This window comes from Oncorhynchus gorbuscha, linkage group LG15 (genome assembly GCF_021184085.1).
Source record: "Oncorhynchus gorbuscha isolate QuinsamMale2020 ecotype Even-year linkage group LG15, OgorEven_v1.0, whole genome shotgun sequence".
NCBI lineage: Eukaryota > Metazoa > Chordata > Actinopteri > Salmoniformes > Salmonidae > Oncorhynchus > Oncorhynchus gorbuscha.
The window spans coordinates 36,511,073-36,534,182 of record NC_060187.1 but is presented as its reverse complement, the minus strand read 5'-3'; positions in this window follow the sequence as shown (position 1 = coordinate 36,534,182).

Sequence of the window (23,110 nt, the reverse complement as noted above, 5' to 3'; positions counted from 1 at the left end):
CAATCAAAGCTCTTCTCTGTCCTGACACCCTAATTGTGGAACCAGCTTCATTATGAAACTAAGACAGTCCCTGCCCAACTTCCAAAAACCCTACATCTTCAAAGAGTATCTTAAATAATTCCAACCCTAACCCAACCACAGTGTTAAATGTAACTTTCTTAGTTACTTTCTCATATATTAAAACAAACCATTCTAAAAAGCAACCTGCAACAAAGCATGCTGTGAAATATGATGAGGCCCCTCCCAAATGAACTCAACACAGTAGAGTAACACCACCACCAAATCAAATCAAATGTATTTATATAGCCCTTCGTACATCAGCTGATATCTCACAGTGCTCTACAGAAACCCAGCCTAAAACCCCAAACAGCAAGCAATGCAGGTGTAGAAGCACGGTAGCTAGGAAAAACTCCCTAGAAAAGCCAAAACCTAGGAAACCTTGAGAGGAACCAGGCTATGTGGGGTGGCCAGTCCTCTTCTGGCTGTGCCGGGTGGAGATTATTACAGAACATGGCCATGATGTTCAAATGTTCATAAATGACCAGCATGGTCAAATAATAATAATCACAGGCAGAACAGTTGAAACTGGAGCAGCAGCATGGCCAGGTGGACTGGGGACAGCAAGGAGTCATCATGCCAGGTAGTCCTGAGGTGGTCCTAGGGCTTAGGTCCTCCGAGAGAGAGAAAGAAAGAGAAAGAAAGAGAGAATTAGAGAGAACATGCTTAAATACACACAGGACACCAGATAGGACAGGAGAAGTACTCCAGATATAACAAACTGACCCTAGCACCCCGACACAAACTATTGCAGCATAAATACTGGAGGCTGAAACAGGAGGGGTCAGGAGACACTGTGGCCCCATCCGATGATACCCCCGGACAGGGTCAAACAGGAAGGATATAACCCCACCCACTTTGCCAAAGCACAGCCCCCACACCACTAGAGGGATATCTTCAACCACCAACTTACCATCCTGAGACGAGGCCAAGTATAGCCCACAAAGATCTCCACCACAGCACAACACAAGGGGGGGGGCGCCAACCCAGACAGGAAGATCACATCAGTGACTCAACCCACTCAAGTGACGCATCCCTCCTAGGGACAGCATGAAAGAGCACCAGTAAGCCAGTGGCCCCTGTAATAGGGTTAGAGGCAGAGAATCCCAGTGGAAAGAGGGGAACCGGCCAGGCAGAGACAGCAAGGGCGGTTCGTTGCTCCAGAGCCTTTCCGTTCACCTTCACACTCCTGGGCCAGACTACACTCAATCATATGACCCACTGAAGAGATGAGTCTTCAGTAAAGACTTAAAGGTTGAGACCGAGTTTGCGTCTCTCACATGGGTAGGCAGACCATTCCATAAAAATGGAGCTCTATAGGAGAAAGCCCTGCCTCCAGCTGTTTGCTTAGAAATTCTAGGGACAATTAGGAGGCCTGTGCCTTGTGACCATAGCGTACGTGTAGGTATGTACGGCAGGACCAAATCATAGAGATAGATAGGAGAAAGCCCATGTAATGCTTTGTAGGTTAGCAGTAAAACCTTGAAATCAGCCCTTGCCTTGACTGGAAGCCAGTGTAGGGAGGCTAGCACTGGAGTAATATGATCAAATATTTTGGTTCTAGACAGGATTCTAGCAGCCGTATTTAGCACTAACTGAAGTTTATTTAGTGCTTTATCCGGGTAGCCGGAAAGTAGAGCATAGTAGAGCCAAGGTCCTTCACAGTTTTATTTGAGACGACTGTACAACCATTAAGATTAATTGTCAGATTCAACAGAAGATCTCTTTGTTTCTTGGGACAAGAACAAGCATCTCTGTTTTGTCCGAGTTTAAAAGTAGAAAGTTTGCAGCCATCCACGTCCTTATGTCTGAAACACAGGCTTCTAGCGAGGGCAATTTTGGGGCTACACCATGTTTCATTGAAATGTACAGCTGTGTGTCATCCGCATAACAGTGAAAGTTAACATTATGTTACATCCCCAAGAGGTAAAATATATAGTGAAAACAATAGTGGTTCTAAAACGGAACCTTGAGGAACACCAAAATTTACAGTTGATTTGTCAGAGGACAAACCATTCAGAGACAAACTGATATTTTTCGACAGACAAGATCTAAACCAGGCCAGAACTTGTCAGTGTAGACCAAATTGGGTTTCCAATCTCTCCAAAAGAATGTGGTGATCGATGGTATCAAAAGCAGCACTAAGGTCTAGGACAGTGGTTCTTAACCTGGGTTCGATCGAACCCCAGGGGTTCGGTGAGTCGGTCTCAGGGGTTCGGCGGAGGTCAAGACAAACATCCGATTCATATGATTCGTGATGACACGCTCCGCTTGGCCATCATTGGCTGCAGGTGATCACGCTACATCGCTTGGCCTATCTGTGCTGCAGGGAATTTGGTGCGCTCAGTTTGTGACTGTGGTGATGGTACGTCTTGTGATTTCTTTCTTAATATTTTAATCCCTTCATACTTACTATGTCGAGCAAAAAAAGAAAGTGGTCGGACGAATATGTACAATATGGATTTACATGTATAACCGAACGTGATGGGAGTCAGTGTCCTAACTGCATGATTTGCAATGCCAAGTTGAGCAATTCTAGTCTAGCACCTTCAAAACCAAGAGAACACTTCCTTAAGCTGCATGGAGATGGAAAATACAAGAACACAACGCTCGCTGAATTCAATGTGAAGAGAGCCAGATTCGATGAAAAGGCTACTCTGCCGGTTCTCGGCTTTGTACCCATCAACAAACCGATCCTCACAGCATCGTACGAAGTTGCTTACCTGATCGCAAAGCAGGGCAAACCACACACCATTGGTGAAACACTCATAAAACCAGCTGTGTTGAAGATGGCGAATATCATGCTGGAAAAAGAGGCTGAAGTTAAGTTATCCCAAATTCCTCTTTGAAATGACACCATCAGCGACAGAATAGAGGACATGAGCAAAGACATCTTGGCTCAAGTAGTTGCAGATCTGATTTCAAGCCCGGCAAAATTCAGCCTTCAACTCGACGAGACCACAGACGTTTCCAATCTAAGCCAGCTTGCTGTATTCGTGCGCTATGTGAAAGACGACGTGATAAAGGAATAATTTTTATTTTGTAAGCCTCTTACAACAACAACCAAGGCAGCCGATGTGAAGAAACTTGTGGATGACTTCTTCAAAGACAACAATCTTTCGTGGGATATGGTTTCTGCAGTTTGTTCGGACGGAGCTCCAGTCATGCTGGGAAGAAAGTCTGGTTTTGGTGCGCTAGTGAAAGCCAATGCACCACACATCATTGTTACGCATTGTATTCTGCATAGGCATGCGTTGGCAACAAAAACCTTGCCTCCAAAACTGGCAGAAGTATTAAAAATTGTAGTTGAATGCGTGAACTATGTGCGAACTAGTGCTCTGCGGCATCGCATCTTCAGTGAGCTGTGTAAAGAAATGGGCTCTGAATTCGAGGTACTTCTGTACCATTCTAACGTTAGGTGGTTATCCTGGGGACAGGTGCTGAATCGTGTTTTTGCCGTGCGTGTGGAATTAGCCCTGTTTTTGCAAGAGCACCAACATTGTCATGCAGATTGCGTCAAAAATTCTGAGTTCATTCTCATTTTAGCGTACATGGCCGATATCTTCGCAGCTCTCAATCATCTCAATCAAAAGATGCAGGGCGGTGGAGTCAACATCATCGAAGCTGAGGAAAACCTGAAGGCTTTTCAAAAAAAGCTACTGTTATGGAAACGACGAACAGAGAACAATAACTTCGCAAACTTTCCCCTGCTGGACGACTGTGTAAGTAAGATCGAAGATGTATCTGGAATCGGAGACATTTCTGTACCCGCTGAACTGAAGCAAGCAATTGCCATGCACTTAGATGAGCTTGCAAAGTCTCTCGACGGATACTTCCCTACAAGAGAGTCATATCCAGCATGGGTGAGACAGCCGTTCACGTTTAGTGTTGAGACAACAGATGTCAATGATGAATACCTCGATGAAATCATTGAAATTCAGCAGAGCCAGGTTCAACAGCAACTTTTCAGAACAACAACTCTTTCAACGTTTTGGTGTCAACAAATGGTAACGTACCCTGTTATTGCTAAGAAAGCTCTGGAGATTTTCATACCGTTTGTTACAACATATCTTTGCGAGCAATCCTTTTCGAGGATGCTGGACATAAAAACGAAGAAAAGGAACAGACTTTGTTGCGAAAATGACATGAGAGTGGCACTTGCCAAGGTGAAGCCGCGCATTTCTGAACTGGTCTCTGAAAGGCAACAGCAGAAGTCACACTGATTTGCAGTAAATATTCATTATTATGTTTTTGTTTTTGTGTGAAAATGATCATCTGTGTGAAAATGTTTTGATGATTTTGTTCTTTGAACACAGTGATGTTGATGCACGGTTCATTTTGTGCACCAGTCAAATATATACCTATGTTTTGAATTAGATTTTTTTTTTTCAATTAAGAAGGGTTCGGTGAATGCGCATATGAAACTGTTGGGGTTCAGTACCTCCAACAAGGTTAAGAACCACTGGTCTAGGAGCACAGGGACAAATGCAGATCCTCAGTCTGATGCCATTCAAAGGTCATTCAACACCTTCACAAGTGCAGTCTCAGTGCTATGATGGGGTCTAAAATCAGACTGAAGCATTTCATATACATTGTTTGTCTTCAGGAAGGCAATGACCTGGTTAACATGCTAAGTAGTTAACACTTAATTTATTCAACTGGTGGTGTCAATTTCAAGTCTACTGGTGTCAACCACATGAGAATCAACACTCACAACACTTTACCTCAACCCCGAGATTTGAGCACCCATTCCGCAGGTTTTTTTCAGACTATTCGGCAAACATTTTTTCTTGAGGGAAGTTGAATTTCTACGCCTTTTCGTTGATTATTACTTAACAGTTCTACTCTTTGTAGTACGCCTAGTAATCATTCAATGAGAGACGACTAGTTTTCATGCACATTTTATTCTCTTGAGAAATACTGTACTGAACATCTTAGTTAGATGTAAAATTATACAATTAAGACCTACTTGACAAAAACATCAATTAATTCCAGATTTCTTGATCTTAGATTGCTTCGGACAATTTTGAGGAAGTGTATACTGGCTGTTGTTGTTGTTGTTACAGTGTCTCAGAAGAGACACAGTCAAATTGTCACTTTTTTCTTGTTTTTCAATCAAAGGTCTTTTAAAGGAGGTATCGAAGCACAGACATTTTTGTTGCCTAACCGAGTTCTGCTAGGAGCAAACCAAACCTAGTATACAGATGCCTTCACTTGAATGTCCAGCAACCCAAAGGTTGCGTGTTCAAATCTCATCACTGGCAACTTTGCAACTAAATATTACGTTTTAGCTCATTTAAAACTACTTAGCATGTTAGCTAACCCTTCCCTAACCTTAACCCCTAATCCTAGCCCAGCTAATGTTAGTCACAACAAACTGGAATTCATAACCCTATCATAAGTATTGCAAATTCATAACATTTTATATTCATTCCATTTCGTAACATCATACAAATTGTAATTTGTAGCATATCATACAAAATGGATGATATCTATTACTTTGTAGATGTCTAACATACTAAATGGAGGGAGACAGATTTACATTTACTATGTTATGTCTACCCCTGAGTCCAGGTTGTTCAGAAAATGTTTGGTTTTTACCTTTTCTATTGCATTTTTCACTTTGGCCACTCACTATAGTTCTGTTCTTTTCTGAAAAAGCAGGCCTCACAACTTTCAGAGAACTGAACTGTGTTGTGAAAACACAATGAACATGTAAATCGGCATCTAATTGATTGCCCCAAAATATAATTGGTGTTTCTATTCTTCATTACCCGTTTGTGAGAGGTATAGCCAGACAACGATGGAAACCTGCAGGCACCTCATTGCTCCTGGGGCAGACAATGCCCTTTTGCTGTCAGACACCTAATAGAATTGGGAGCTGACACACAAACAGGATGCCCAAGATTAAATGAACATTTGGATTAGACTTTAATTAGAATTGTCAGGCTCTTTAACCATAACACACCTGACACTTTAACAGAGACACTGAAGAGACAGACATAACTTAAGAAAGCTGTAGGTAAGTAAACTGGCTTTGACATTCTTCAGTGATTGGCAAATACTGTATCAACCGTGACACTTCATGACTCAGCCTGTTCTGAAGAGGTAAACAAAGGAGAGCTCAAGTATGGCATGACAAACAGCTATTGACTTTGTCAAAAGCTGTTGAAGTGATATGGCTACAGGTTCACCTAAACTCTATTATTGTGGGAAGTTGCTATAGACCACCAATTGTGAACAGTCAATATCTGGATAATACACTATTTATACAAAAGTATGTGGACACCCCTTCAAATTAGTGGCTACTGCTATTTCATCCACACCCGTTGCTGACATGTGTATAAAATCTAGCACACAGCCATGCAATCTCTATAGACAAACATTGGCAGTAGAATGGCCTTACTGAAGCTCGGTGACTTTCAATGTGGCACCATCCTAGGATGCCATCTTTCAAATAGGATGCCATTTTTCAAATTTCTGCCCTGCAAGAGTTTCCCCGGTCAACTGAAAGTACTGGTATTGTGAAGTAGAAATGTCTAGGAGTAATACGGGCTCAGCCACGAAGTGGTAGGCCACACAAGCTCACAGAAGGGGACCGCAGAGTGCTGAAGCGTATAAAAATAGTCTGTCCTCGGTTGCAACACTCACTACCGAGTTCCAAACTGCCTTTGGAAGCAAGGTCAGCATAAGAATTGTTTATTGGGAGCTTCATGAAATGGGTTTTCATCGCCAAGCAGCCGCAAACAAGCCTAAGATCATCATGCGCAATGCCAAGCTTTGGCTGGACTGGTGTAAAGCTTGCTGCCATTGGACTCTGGAGCAGTGGAAACTCGTTCTCTTAAGTAAGGAATCCCGCTTCACGATCTGGCAGTCCGACGGACGAATCTGAGTTTGACGGCCCGAATGCATAGTGCCAACTGCAACGTTTGGTGAAGCAGAAATTATCATCTGGGGCTGTTTTTCAGTGAAGGGAAATCTTATCGCTACAGGGCACAATGACATTCTAGACGATTCTGTGCTTCCAACTTTGTGGCAATAGTTTGGGGATGGCCCTTTCCTATTTTCCGTGTAAAAAGCGAGGTTCATACAGAAATGGTATTTCAAGATTGGTGTGAAAGATCTTGACTGGCCTGCACAGAGCACTGACAGAAAACCTATTGAACTTTGGGATGAGTTGGAACGCTGACTGAGAACCAGGCCTAATTGCCCAACCTCACTAATGCTTTTGTGGCTGAATGGAAGCAAGTCCCCGCAACAATATTCCAACATCTAGTGTAAAGCCTTCCCATAAGAGTGGAGACTGTTATAGCAGCAAAGGTGGGTCCAAATCCATATTAAATCCCATGATTTTGGAATGCGATGCCTGACGAGCAGTTGTCCACATACCTTTGGTCATGTAGTGTACGTGTGAAATGCTTGATGGTTTACGTGATATTAACCGAGAGGTTTATTTTCTGGGTGACCAAAATATTGACTGGTTTTTAATCAAGCTGTCCACTCAAAAAAAGCTTCAAACTGAAACCAGTACCTGCAATCTGGTTCAGGTAATTAGTCAACCTACCAGGGTATATGCAAACAGCACAGGAAATAAATCCATGTGTATCAATCACATCTTTACTAATGCTGAAGAAATCTGCTCTAAAGCAGTAGCCACACCAACCGGATGCATTGATCATAATATCTAGAAAAACCAAAGTTCTTAAGGCTGGGGATAAAATTGTGTATAAGAGATCATACAAGAGGTTCTGTAGGGATTCTCATATGTTGAAGATTTAAAGAATATTTGCAGGTCTGTTGTAGAGCAAACAGATGCCGTACTTGACACATTTAATAAAACGTCTTCTTACAGTTACTAACAAGCACATACCCATTCTAAGCAAACAGCTGGAGGCAGGGCTGGAGGCAGTGGTCACTTGAGTGGGTTGAGTCACTGATGTGAACTTCCTGTCTGGGTTGGCGCCCCCCCTTGGGTTGTGCCGTGGCGGAGATCTTTGTGGGCTATACTCGGCCTTGTCTCAGGATGGTAAGTTGGTGGTTGAAGATATCCCTCTAGTGGTGTGGGGTCTGTGCTTTGGCAATGTGGGTGGGGTTATATCCTTCCTGTTTGGCCATGTCCGGGGTGTCCTCGGATGGGGCCACAGTGTCTCCTGACCCTTCCTGTCTCAGCCTCCAGTATTTATGCTGCAGTAGTTTGTGTCGGGGGGCTAGGGTCTGTTTGTTATATCTGGAGTACTTCTCCTGTCCTATTCGGTGTCCTGTGTGAATTTAAGTGTGCTCTCTCTAATTCTCTCTTTCTCTCTTTCGGAGGACCTGAGCCCTAGGACCATGCCTCAGGACTACCTGACATGATGACTCCTTGCTGTCCCCAGTCCACCTGGCCGTGCTGCCGCTCCAGTTTCAACTGTTCTGCCTTATTATTTGACCATGCTGGTCATTTATGAACATTTGAACATCTTGGCCATGTTCTGTTATAATCTCCACCCGGCACAGCCAGAAGAGGACTGGCCACCCCACATAGCCTGGTTCCTCTCTAGGTTTCTTCCTAGGTTTTGGCCTTTCTAGGGAGTCTTTCCTAGCCACCGTGCATCAACACCTGCATTGCTTGCTGTTTGGGGTTTTAGGCTGGGTTTCTGTACAGCACTTTAAGATATCAGCTGATGTACGAAGGGCTATATAAATACATTTGATTTGATTTGATTAAGACACTGACTGTAAAAACTGCTAATGGTATGGTTTAGGGGGACGAGGAAAAAGGAATGGAAAATAAGTCTGACTTTACAGCCGATTGGCAAACATAACGTAAATTGAGAAATCATGTGACTAAACTATACAAAAAGAAGAAGAAACTGTATTATGAGACAAAGATAAATGATATACAGTACCAGTTAAAGGTTTTCCAACAGGACAATGACCCAAAACACACCACCGCCATTCTGTGTAAGGGCTATTTGACCAAGGAGAGTGATAGAGTGCTGCATCAGATGACCTGGCCTCCACAATCATCCGACCTCAACCCAATTGAGATGGTTTGGGATGAATCAGATGGCTCATTCATCACAAAACCCTCTCATATTGCCAACTACTTTAATGACTTTTTTATTGGCAAGATTAGCATGTCAAGAATCAATTCTGAACCTTCATATCCATGCATAAGTCACCATTGAAGACAAGCATTGTAATTTCGAAATACCATAAAGTGAGAGTGGAAGAGGTTAAAAAATTGTCTATCAATAATGACAAACCATCTCGTACTGACAACTTGGATGGAAAACTACTGAGGATGGTAGTGGACCATATTGCCACTCCTATTTGTCATCTCTTCAACAATTTGCTAGAAAAAGATGACATTCATATTCTGACAATCTCTGAAACACACTTAGATTATACCTTTGATGATACAGTGGTAGCAATACATGGTTATACAATCTACAGAAAAGACAGAAATGCCAAAGGTGGAGGTGTGGCTGTTAATATTCAGAACAACATTCCTGTAAAGCCCAGAGAGGATCTCACGTTAAATACTGTTGAAGTAATATTGCCACAGGTTCATCTACCTTAAGCCCATTTTGGTGGGAAGCTGCTATAGTCCACCAAGTGCTAACAGTCAGTATCTGGATAACGTGTGAAATGCTTGATAAATGTACACTACTGATCAATATTTTTAAAACACCTACACATTCAAGGGTTTTTCTTTGTTTTACACATTGTAGAATAATAGTGAAGACCTCAAAACTATGAAATAACACATAATGGAATCATATAGTAACCAAAAAAGTTGAGTTAAACAAATCAAATTCTTCAAATAGCCAACCTTTGGCTTGATGACAGATTTGCATACTCTTGACATTCTCTCAACCAGCTTCACCTGGAATGCTTTTCCAACAGTCTTGTAGGAGTTCCCACATATGCTGAGCACTTGTTGGCTGCTTTTCCTTCACTCTGCAGTACAACTCATTCCAAACCATCTCAATTTGGTTGAGGTCAGGGGATTCTGGAGGCTAGGTTATGTGATGAAACACTCCATCACTCTCCTCCTTGGTCAAATAGCCCTTACAGCCTGGAGGTGTGTTGGGTCATTGTCCTGTTGAAAAACAAATAGTGGGACTAAGCCCAAACCAGATGTGATGGCATATCGCTGCAGAATGCTGTGGTAGCCATGCTGGTTAAGTGTCACCAGCAAAACACCCCCACACCATAACTCCCTCCTCCTCCATGCTTTACAGTGGGAAAAACACATGCGTAGATCATCCGTTCACCCACAACACATCTCACAAAGACACGGCGGTTGGAACCAAAAATCTCACATTTTGACTCCAGTCTAATTTACACCGGTCTAATATCCATTGCTTGTGTTTCTTGGCCCAAGCAAGTCTCTTCTTCTCATTGGTGTCCTTTAGTAGTGGTTTATTTGCATCAATTCGACCATGGAGGCCTGATTCACACAGTCTCAGTCTCCTCTGAACAGTTGATGTTGAGATGTGTCTGTTACTTGAAATCTGAAGCATTTATTTGGGCTGCAATTTCTGAGGCTAGTAACTCTACTGAATTTATGCTCTGCAGAAGAGGTAACTCTGGGTCTTCCTTTCTCATGAGAGCCAAATCAAATCAAATTTTATTTGTCACATACACATGGTTAGCAGATGTTAATGCGAGTGTAGCGAAATGCTTGTGCTTCTAGCTCTGACAATGCAGTGATAACCAACAAGTAATCTAACTAACAATTCCAAAACTACTGTCTTATACACAGTGTAAGGGGAAAAGGAATATGTGCATAAGGATATATGAATGAGTGATGGTACAGAGCAGGATACAGTAGATGGTATCGAGTACAGTATATACATATGAGATGAGTGTGTAGACAAAGTAAACAAAGTGGCATAGTTAAAGTGGCTAGTGATACATGTATTACATAAGGATGCAGTCGATGATGTAGAGTACAGTATATACATATGCATATGAGATGAATAATGTAGGGTAAGTAACATTATATAAGGTAGCATTGTTTAAAGTGGCTAGTGATATATTTACATCATTTCCCATCAATTCCCATTATTAAAGTGGCTGGAGTTGGGTCAGTGTCAATGACAGTGTGTTGGCAGCAGCCACTCAATGTTAGTGGTGGCTGTTTAACAGTCTGATGGCCTTGAGATAGAAGCTGTTTTTCAGTCTCTCGGTCCCAGCTTTGATGCACCTGTACTGACCTCGCCTTCTGGATGATAGCGGGGTGAACAGGCAGTGGTTCGGGTGGTTGATGTCCTTGATGATCTTTATGGCCTTCCTGTAACATCGGGTGGTGTAGGTGTCCTGGTGGGCAGGTAGTTTGCCCCTGGTGATGCGTTGTGCAGTCCTCACTACCCTCTGGAGAGCCTTACGGTTGAGGGCGGAGCAGTTGCCGTACCAGGCGGTGATACAGCCCGCCAGGATGCTCTCGATTGTGCATCTGTAGAAGTTTGTGAGTGCTTTTGGTGACAAGCCGAATTTCTTCAGCCTCGTGAGGTTGAAGAGGCGCTGCTGCGCCTTCTTCACGACGCTGTCAGTGTGAGTGGACCAATTCAGTTTGTCTGTGATGTGTATGCCGAGGAACTTAAAACTTGCTACCCTCTCCACTACTGTTCCATCGATGTGGATAGGGGGGTGTTCCCTCTGCTGTTTCCTGAAGTCCACAATCATCTCCTTAGTTTTGTTGACGTTGCGTGTGAGGTTATTTTCCTGACACCACACTCCGAGGGCCCTCACCTCCTCCCTGTAGGCCATCTCGTCGTTGTTGGTAATCAAGCCTACCACTGTTGTGTCGTCCGCAAACTTTATGATTGAGTTGGAGGCGTGCGTGGCCACGCAGTCGTGGGTGAACAGGGAGTACAGGAGAGGGCTCAGAACGCACCCTTGTGGGGCCCCGTGTTGAGGATCAGCGGGGAGGATATGTTGTTGCCTACCCTCACCACCTGGGGGCGGCCCGTCAGGAAGTCCAGTACCCAGTTGCACAGGGCGGGGTCGAGACCCAGGGTCTCGAGCTTTTACATTTTACATTTAAGTCATTTAGCAGGCGCTCTTATCCAGAGCGACTTACAAATTGCTTGATGACGAGCTTGGAGGGTACTATGGTGTTGAATGCCGAGCTGTAGTCGATGAACAGCATTCTCACATAGGTATTCCTCTTGTCCAGGTGGGTTAGGGCAGTGTGCAGTGTGGTTGAGATTGCATCGTCTGTGGACCTATTTGGGCGGTAAGCAAATTGGAGTGGGTCTAGGGTGTCAGGTAGGGTGGAGGTGATATGGTCCTTGACTATTCTCTCAAAGCACTTCATGATGACGGAAGTGAGTGCTACGGGGCGGTAGTCGTTTAGCTCAGTTACCTTAGCTTTCTTGGGAACAGGAACAATGGTGGCCCTCTTGAAGCATGTGGGAACAGCAGACTGGTATAGGGATTGATTGAATATGTCCGTAAACACACCGGCCAGCTGGTCTGCGCATGCTCTGAGGGCGCGGCTGGGGATGCCAATTTCATCATAGCTCGATGGTTTTTGTTCAAAGTTCTTGAAATGATCCGTATTGACTGACCTTCATGTCTTGAAAGAAATGATGGACTGTCATTTCCCTTTGCTTATTTGAGCTGCTGTTGCCATTATATGGACTTGGTCTTTTACCAAATAGGGCTATCTTCTGTATACCCCCTACCTTGTCACAACACAACAGATTGGCTCAAACGCATTTAGGAAAGAAATTCCACAAATTAACTTTTAAAAAGGCATACCTGTTCATTGAAATGCATTCCATGACTACCTCATGAAGCTGGTTGAGAGAATGCCGCGAGTGTGCAAAGCTGTCATCAAGGCAAATGGTGGCATTTGAAGCATCTACAATATTAAATATATTTTGATTTGTTTAACACTTTTTTGGTTACTACATGATTCCATGTGTGTTATTTAAGAGTTTAGATGTCTTCACAATTATTATACAATGTAGAAAATAGTAAAAATAAAGAAAAACCCTTCTAAAACTTTTGACCGGTAATGTTATTTCAATAGAGGTATATTTTCTGGGCGATTTAAATATTGACTGCCTTTCGTCAGGCCGCCCACTCAAGAGAAAGCTTCAAACTGTAACTAGTGCCTACAACCTGCTTCAGGTTAGCAATCAACCTACCAGGGTAGTTACAAACAGCACAGGAATGAAATCATCAACATGTCTTGATCACATATTTACTAATGCTGCAGAAATTTGTTAGAAAGCAGCATCCAAATCCATTGGATGTAGTGATCACAATATAATAGCTATATCTAGGAAAACCAAAGTTCCAAAGGCTGGGCCTAATATACTGTATAAGAGCTCATACAATAAGTTTTGTAGCAATTCCTACGTTGTTGATGTAAATCATATTTCTTGGTCCGTGGTGTGTAATGAGGAGCAGCCAGATGCTGCACTTGACACATTTATGAAATTGCTTATCCTAGTTATTAACAAGCATGCACCCATTAAGATTATGATTGTAAAAAACTGTTAAATCCCTGTGGATTGATGAGGAATTAAAAAATGGTACAGTTGAGAGGGAGGAGGCAAAATAAATGGCAAATAGGTCTGGCTGTACAACTGATTAGCAAACATACTGCAAATTGAGAAATCATGTGGATAAACTGAATAAAAGAAACTACACTATGAAATAAAGATAAATGACAAATAATTATAGTAAAATGTTTTGGAGCATCTTAAATGAATTTTTGGGCAAAAAGGCAAACTCTGATACATCATTCATTGAATCAGATGGCTCATCCATCACAAAACCCACTGAAATTGCCAACTACTTTAATGATTTTTTTTCATTGGCAAGATGAGCAAACTTTAGCATGACATGCCAGCAACAAACATCGACACTTCACATCCAAGTATATCTGACCAAATTATGAAAGACAATCGTTATTTTGAATTCAGTACAGTGATTGTGGAAGAGGGGAAAAAATATGCTGTCTATCAACAATGACGAGCCACCGGGTCTGACAACTTGGAGGGAAGCAAAAGTTATTCCCCTTCCGAAGGATAGAAGTCCACTTTACTGGCTCAAATAGCCAACCAATCAGCCTGTTTCCAACCCTTTTGTAAACTTTTGGACCAAATACAATGCTTTTTTTACAGTAAACAAATTGACAACAGACTTTCAGATGCTAATTTTATTTATTTTATTTCACCTTTATTTAACCAGGTAGGCAAGTTGAGAACAAGTTCTCATTTACAATTGCGACCTGGCATGGAAGGGCACTTAACTTGGACAGCACTAAGACAACTTACTGATGATTGTCTGAAAGAAATAAGGAGATTGCGGGAGCTGTTTTGTTAGAATTCAGTGCATCTTTTGACATCGGCGATCATAGTCTGCTGCTGAAAAAAACATGTGTTATGGCTTTACGTCCTCTGCCATACTGTAGACCGAGAGTTCACTACATTCAAAAAGTATTCATTCCCCTTGACTTATTCCATATTGTTTTGTTACAGCCTGAATTCAAAATGGAATAAATACTTAATTTTCTCACCCATGTACACACAATGCCCCATAATGACAAAGTGAAAACATGTTTTTAGAAATGTTTGCACATTTATTGAAGAAATACAGAAATATCTCATTTACATAAGTATTCACACCCCTAAGACAATACTTTGTAGAATAACCTTTGGTTTTGATTCTTCATGGGAGATTTTCTCAAGCTCTGTTCAGATTGGTAGCGGCGGTGAACAGCAAAGTTTTTTAAATAAGATTCAAGTCTGAGCTAGGCCACTAAAGGACTTTCACATTCTTGTTCTGAAGCCAGTCTAGCATTGCTTTGGCTGTATGCTTGGGTTCATTGTCCTGTTGGAACGTAAATCGTCGCCCCCAGTCTAAGGTCATTTGCAGTTTCTCATCAAGTATTTTCCTCTATTCAGCTCCATTCATTGTTCCCTCTATCCTTACCAGTATCCCAAATACCTGCCACTGCCATTCCTCACAGTAGGGATGCTGTTAGAAGGGCGATGAACTGTGCCTGGTTTTCTCCAGACATAGCACTTTGCATTCAGGCCAAAAGTTACATTTCTGTCTCATCACACCACAAAATATTTTTCCATATGCTCCGAGTTTCACGTGCCTTTTGGTGAACTCCAGGCGTGCTGTCAAAGCCCAAATTGGTGAAGTGATGTGGAAACTTGTCTTTCTAGCAGGTTCTCCCATCTCAGCCAAGGTACTCTGCAGTTCTGTCAAAGTGATCATTGGGTATTTGGCCACCTCCCTGACCAAGGTCCTTCTTGATCAGATTGGTCAGAAGGCAAGCTCTAGGCAGAGTCTTGGTATTATTTTAGATTTCCCAATGATGGAGACTTCTATGCTCTTGGAAATTTCAACACTCTTGTTTTATACCCTTCCTAAGATACACAGTGCATTCAGAAATAATTCAGACCCCCTTGACTTTTTCCACATTTTGTTACAGCCTTATTCTAAAACGTATTAAAATAGTTCCCCCCCCCCCCTCATCAATCAACACACAATACCCCATAATAAAAAACTGAAATACAGACCCATTACTCAGTACTTTGTTGAAGCACCTTTGGCAGTGATTACAGCCTCAAGTCTTCTTGGGTAGACGCTACAAGTGTGTAAAACCTGTATTTGGGGAGTTTCTCCCATTGTTCTCTGCAGATCCTCTCAAGCTGTCAAGTTGTATGGGGAGTGCTGCTGCACAGCTATGTTCAGGTTTCTCCAGAGACGTTCGATCGGGTTCAAGTCCAGGCTCTGGCTCGGCCACTCAAGGACATTCACAGAAGCCACTCCTGCGTTGTCTTGGCTGTGTGCTTAGGTCATTATCCTGTTGGAAGGTGAATCTTGGCCCCAGTCTGAGGTCCTGAGCGCTCTGGAGCAGGTTTTCATCAATGATCACTCTGTATTTTATTCCGTGCATCTTTCCCTCGATCCTGACTCATCTCATAGTCCGAGGCGCTGAAAAACATCCCCACAGCAGGATGCTACTACCATGCTTCACCGTAGGTATGGTGCCAGGTTTCCTCCAGACGTGATGCTTGACATTAAGGTCTAAGAGTTCAATCTTGTTTCATCAGACCAGAGAATCTTGTTTCTCATGGTCTGAGAGTCCTTCAGGTGCCTTTGGGCAAACTCCAAGCGGGCTGTCATGTGCCTTTTACTGAAGAGTGGCTTCCGTCTGGCCACTCTACCATAAAGGCCTGATTGGTGGAGTGCTGCAGAAATGGTAGAAGCTTCCAGAACGACAACCATCTCCACAGAGGAACTCTTGAGCTCTGTCAGAGTGTCCATCGGGTTCTTGATCACCTCCCTGAACAAAGCCCTCCTCCCCCAATTGCTCAGTATGGCCGGGTGGCCAGCTCTAGGAAGAGACTAGGAACGGTTGGTTAACTGCCTTGTTCAGGGGCAGAACGACAGATTTTCACATTGTCAGCTCGGGGAATCCAATCTTGCAACCTTACAATTAACTATTCCAACGCAATAACAACCTGCCTCTCTCTCCTTGCACTCCACAAGGAGACGGCCTATTACGCAAATGCAGTAAGAAGCCAAGGTAAGTTGCTAGCTAGCATTAAACTTCTTATAATCACTAGTTAACTACACATGGTCGATGATATTACTAGATATTATCTAACGTGTCCTGCGTTGCATATAATCTGACTGAGCATACAAGTATCTAAGTATCTGACTGAGTGGTGGTAGGCAGAAGCAGGCGCGTAAACATTCATTCAAACAGCACTTTCGTGCGTTTTGCCAGCAGCTCTTCGTTGTGCGTCAAGCATTGTGCTGTTTATGACTTCAAGTATATCAACTCCCGAGATGAGGCTGGTGTAACCGAAGTGAAATGGCTGGCTAGTTAGCGCGTGCTAATATCGTTGCAAACGTCACTCGCTACTCTGAGCCTTGGAGTGGTTGTTTCCCTTGCGTTTCTCAAGGAGAGGGACGGAAGCTATACTGTTTTACACTGGCAATACTAAAGTGCCTATACATCCAATAGTCAAAGGTTAATGAAATACAAATGGTAGAGGGAAATAGTCCTATAATTCCTATAATAACTACAACCTAAAACGTCTTACCTGGGAATACTGAAGACTCATGTTAAAAGGAACCACCAGCTTTCATATGTTCTCGTGTTCTGAGCAAGGAACTGAAACGTTAGCTTTCTTACATAGCACATATTGCACTTTTACTTCTCCAACACTTTGTTTTTGCATTATTTAAACCAAATTTAACATGTTTCATTATTTACTTGAGGCTAAATTGATTGTATTGATGTATTAAGTTTAAATAAGTGTTCATTCAGTATTGTTGTAATTGTCATTAATTACAAATACAATTTAAATTAAAAATAAATAGGCATCGGCTTTTTTGGTCCTCCAATAAATCGGTATCAGCGTTGAAAAATCAGTCGACCTCTAGTATTGACGTGTTGAAAGTAAAGAACTCTGTTCAAACAGCTAACACAGAGCTCAGACACCCATACATACCCCTCCACCAGGGGTCTCTTCACAGTCATCAAGTCCAGAACACACTCTGGGAAATGCACAGTACTACATGGAACTCTTCCACATCAAGTAACTCAAGCGAGCAGTAAAACCTGAAAAAAACAACACCTCCTGACACAACGCAGACAACGCAGACATTGTAATGTTATGGCATTGTGGAATTTATATTTTATAAGTGTAATATCTTGTATAATGTTTTGTTTTATTTATGATGTAGGCCATTGTTGTGTTTTGATGTAACTGTTTTAACCATGTTTGGACCAGGAAGAGCTAAATGAGGATCCTAATAATTATTCAATTGTACACTTTGCTGCAACCAGGTCAACCCGTTACAGTCCACTGCCAGTGTCATTTTCTCACGACATAACCAATACCATTTATTATAGATTGCAGATGACTGTTTGACCTCACTCAGTTACTGTTGGTAAAACACCCTGATTAAAGGTAATTGAGAGGGTCACAGTTGTCTACAGCAGTCTGAGACAGCAGTGTAGCTCCACCAGAGCAGGGCTGTATTATTAACTAGACTTCCTGAGTATGCGGTACAGTGGTGTACACACACACTGTCACGAACCGGCTCAAAGCCCGTAACAAAAGGGAGACAGTGTGGCGATAAGGAGTAACAAAACATATATTTATTAAATAAAGTAAACTAAGTACAATATACAATGGTTTGTGTAATCAGTAATCAGTAGTGTAAGTGAGTGTTTTTCCATGTATAAATGTGATATTGCAGGGTGTTGAAAGGTGCCAAAGCAAACAACCAAAAGGCCACCAAGAAACAACAAAATCTAGAAAGGCGTCTGCATGGAGAAAGTCTCCCCTATGAATGGGGAAGTGGTTATTATATCCTGGGACACACCGGGCCCAGGTGTTTCCCATGTAGCTGACGACCCTCCCAACTCCACCCATTGGCATCCTAATAAGGAAACAAGAACAAAGAGAGAATACAGCAGACAGAGTGGGAGGGTCGTCACACACACCATATTCTTTATATTATTAGGTAAGCCAATTCAATACCAAATTAAGGCCATAGATAGCCTTTATCCAAAGAACCCTTGTAGACTGAGACAGGGACCTAGAGACAGATACAGAGGGGAAAGGTTACTGTGGCTGTTCTGTGCACATTAATGGCCACAGCCAGCATCTATATCCGTTTGAGAATTTAAAGAACACTGAAGTCTTCCATTAAACCACAGGAAACAAGCTCTTGCCCCTCAGTCATACCTGTGAATCACACAAATTATTTAATGGTACACCTTACTTGTTCTTCAAGGAGGACATGAAAATCAGAACACAGGAAAGTGACCAATTATCCTTGATAGTCATGGTTAGACTCCCTATGGTCTGTGTCCTGAGACCCACTCCTTTAATTCTCTGTGCCTCAGCCACAATCAACTCTGTTGGACCCCTGGAAGAACAGGAAGTGAGACGGGAGCAGAGCGGTGAAGAGTAGAAATAACAGATAAAAAAACCCTCTGACCCAAAGCTAAGTGGGAGAGCTAACATGCCAGGAGGCCGCAGCACAGAGTTTGTTGTTCCGGCAGTTTGTGTGTTGCATGAAGGAGGACGGCTCCATTCACCCTCACAGACGGACACGACGGCTGGTGAGTCAGAGGCATTACACGTCCACAGGCCATAAACAAAAAATATCCATTGTTGTTACCATCGGTTTCTATCTTCCCCCAATTCTCCTTAGTTGCCTTGGGGACCAATCCTCACATACAGTAAGGCAAGAAGTCCCCCCCCCCACATTACCCAGGTGCACCTACATCTGCTGCAGCATATCCTATGCTAAAGTAATATAAAGACCAAATTTGTGTCTAATTTATCTGGCTTTCTGGGGTCACCTTGATTTTTTAATTGAAACATTTTATTTATTATTGCAGACTATCACTCGAATACTGTTGCTTTAAATCAGTGCACCGAAGCACACTCCAACTCCATTCAAATTGCATCCAAAATAGATAATCCTGTTCTAGATTGACATACAGTGCATATAAAATTTTAAAAACATTACGTAAGTATTCAGACCCTTTGCTAGGAGACTTGAAATTGAGCTCAGGTGAATCTTGTTTCCATTGATCGTCCTTGATGTTTCTACAACTTGATTGGAGTCCACCTGTGGTAAATTCAATTGCTTGGACATGACTTGGAAAGACACACCTGTCTATATATAAACGTCCCACGGTTGACAGTGCATGTCAGAGCAAAAACCAAACCATGAGGTCAAAGGAATTGTCTGTAGAGCGTCGAGACAGGATTGTGTGGAAGTACAGATCTGGTGAAGGGTACAAAAACATTTTTCAGCATTGAAGGTCCCCAAGAACACAGTGGCCTCAATCATTCTTAAATGGAAGAAGTTTGGAACCACCAAGACTCTTCCTAGAGCTGGCTGCCGAGCCAAACTGAGCAATCAGGGGAGAAAGGCCTTGGTCAGGGAGGTGACCAAGAACCCAAATGGTCACTGACAGAGCTCCAGAGTTCCTCTGTGGAGATGGGAGAACCTTTCAGGACAACCATCTCTGCAGCACTCCACCAAGTGAGATCAATCAACTTGTTCTGGGCTACCTGAATCTTGCTTTTTAGTAGATTAGTTGAGCATTCGAACCAGGAGGTGCTAGCATTGTCAAAATGCCATTAGATGAGAACATTTGCTAGCACTTTCTTTGAATATTTTTTCAACAGCTTAGACTTTCTAGCCTTCCTACGTGTTTGTGGCAGAGACCTTACCTAGTAACTTAATAGCCATAGACATTCCCCCCTCCCCTCCCAGGTCATCTAGAGTACATCCTAATTAATTAACTGATGTTTGGCTGTGAGTACCTCTCCTGCTAGCTGTACCCCGATGTATGAGGACTTGCTTAGTTTCATTTTGGACCCGAAACAGAATTGCTTCTGTTTTGCTGAGGTGCAGAGATTGCTTGTTGTCTTTGTTGTTAGTGAGCTCTGCACTCAGTATACTTTCCAGTGTGGTTTGGTCATCTGCATAAAGAAACAGATGACATCACATGAGCAAGCATCCTTCAAATCATGTATGTACAGCAGGAATAGCAGAGGCCCTAGCACACTCCCCTGTGGCATGCTACAGCTTATGGGGTTAGCCTCGGGGGCAAACCATTTACCTCAACCACTTGTTCCCTCCCTGACAAGTAGGACTTCAAGAGTAGTACTGCCCAACACAAGAGCAGTACTGCCCAACCAAGAGCCTCTAGCTTGGCAAGTAGGATGCTATGGTTAACTGTATCAAAAGCCTTCTGAAGATCAAGTAGCACCATTCCACATTTTGAAAGTTGTATAAACACATAAGTTTATAAAATTAAAAACATTGACTTACTTTAATTTGGAAGCATTTGTGGAAAACCTTACATGGGAGATGCTAGATAAATGTAAAAAAGTTTCTGCTCCTCATCGCAAAGCATTATGATATCAAAGTTGCACATGCTGATTCGAAAGCAGAAGTCAAAAGAGTTAGTCTGTACTGCTTTGGTGGAGGGGGAAATCCTTCAGGAGAGGGAGGATGATAAGGGTTCTACGGGTGGTAGAGTGCATCCCATAGACATGCAATAGGGAGAGGTAGTACTAAAGGCAAAATGGGAACAGAAATTAGAGCTTGAGCACTAGGAAAGGGAATGAGAACATGCAGCCAGACTAGAACAAGAAGAATGTGCGCATGCCATCCCATTCCATTGAAAGAGAGATGGAGCTGGAAGCGCGACAAAGGGAGATAGATCTGGAAGTACTCCGAATAAAGTCAGGCCATCCTGCACCCTCAGAGTTTGATCATGGTCAGAACAGCCTGCTTGTACCGCCTTTCAACAAAAAGGAGGTGGATATATATTTTACTCTGAGTGACTTGCTAAATCCCTAAAAATGGTTGTGAGACACTACATGGTCAAAAGTATGTGGACAACCCTTCAAATTAATGGATTCGGCCATTTCAGCCACACCCGTTGCTGACAGGTGTATAAAAATTGCACACCGACATACAATATCACCTTTCCAACAAGTCAGTTTGTCAAATTTCTAACCTAGTCAACTGTAAGTGCTGTTATTGTGAAGTGGAAACGTCTTGGAGCAACAACGACTCAGCCGTGAAGTAGTAGGCTACACAAGCTCACAGAATGGGACCTCCGAGTGCTGAAGCGAGTAGCAAGTAAAAATCATCTGTCCTCGGTTGTTCGTCGGGAGCTTCATGAAATGGGTTTCCATGGCCGAGCAGCTGCACACAAGCCTAAGAGCATCATGCGCAATGCCAAGTGTCGGCTGGCGTAAAGCTCACCGCCATTGGACTCTGGAGCAGTGAAAATGTGATCTCTGGAGTGATGAATTACGCTTCACCATCTAGTAATTCGACAGACTAATCTGGGTTTGGCGGATGCCAGGAGAACACTACCTGCCCGAATGCATAGCGCCAGCTGTAAAGTTTGGCGGAGGAGGAATAACGGTCTGGGGCTGTTTTTCATGGTTCAGGCTAGGCCCCTTAGATCCAATGAAGTGAAATCTTAACGCTACAGCATACAATTGCATTCTAAAAAAAATCTGTGCTTCTAACTTTTGTAGCAACAGTTTTGGGAAGGTCCTTTCCTGTTTCAGCATGACAATGCCCCCGTGCACAAAGCGAGGTCCATACAGAAATGGTTTGTTGAGATCAGTGTGGAACAACTTGGCCTGCACAGAGCCCTGAGCTCAACCCCATCAAACACCTTTGGGATGAATTGGAACGCCGACTGCGAGCCAGGCTTAAACTTAAGGCCATGTAGTATATTTGGTCACTGATCCTCCAAAGTGTTTTTGTGGGAAAAGCTCAGAAAGTGTACGCCTCTTTCTCTCTCAACCAGAGTTCAAATTAGGACACTTAAAGCTGCTATCCTTCGGGCTTACGAATTGGTCCCAGAGGCTTATAGAATTATAAATATGGCATCAAAATGTTGAAAATCTGATTTCCCCCTTGCTGATCAGTGTCGGCAACCAGCCCTGATGGTGAAGTAATGAAACATGCAGGTTTGGTGGTGAGCTTCCCTGTGGTGGTCGGCGAACCCTCAACCTTCAGGCCCGTAGCCCTGCATGGCATCGACTGTGCTACAGTAGCGAATTAGATATCCCTGTTTATAAATACAGTTATTTGTGGTCATAAACATTTTTAGTTAACTCTGAGGGGGGAGGGTGTTGCATTTATTTTACAGTACAAGGGGAGGGTCATGTGGAAAAAAAAGGTGGGGGAGTGCATTTCTTTTTTAATGACCCCCCCAGTAAATTTCAATATGTCCCTAAGTCCTCAAAATGCTAGAAGTGTTTTTGTGAGTCATGTGACTCCCTCTCTCTTTCTGAGTGTGCTCTAAAGATATAAAATGAACCAGTTGGCCCATGTTCTCTCCAATCAGACAAGGATGAGGTCTTCTTCCTCAATGCCCAACAGGTGAGGTAGCCTGGGCAGACACAGAACACCATCAGATAATCAAAACAAACTGTTTGATGTGCTATTTGTTAACGGTGATGTTCACATTATTTTGAGGTTGTTGCTCACACTACTGCAAGAGGAACCATTT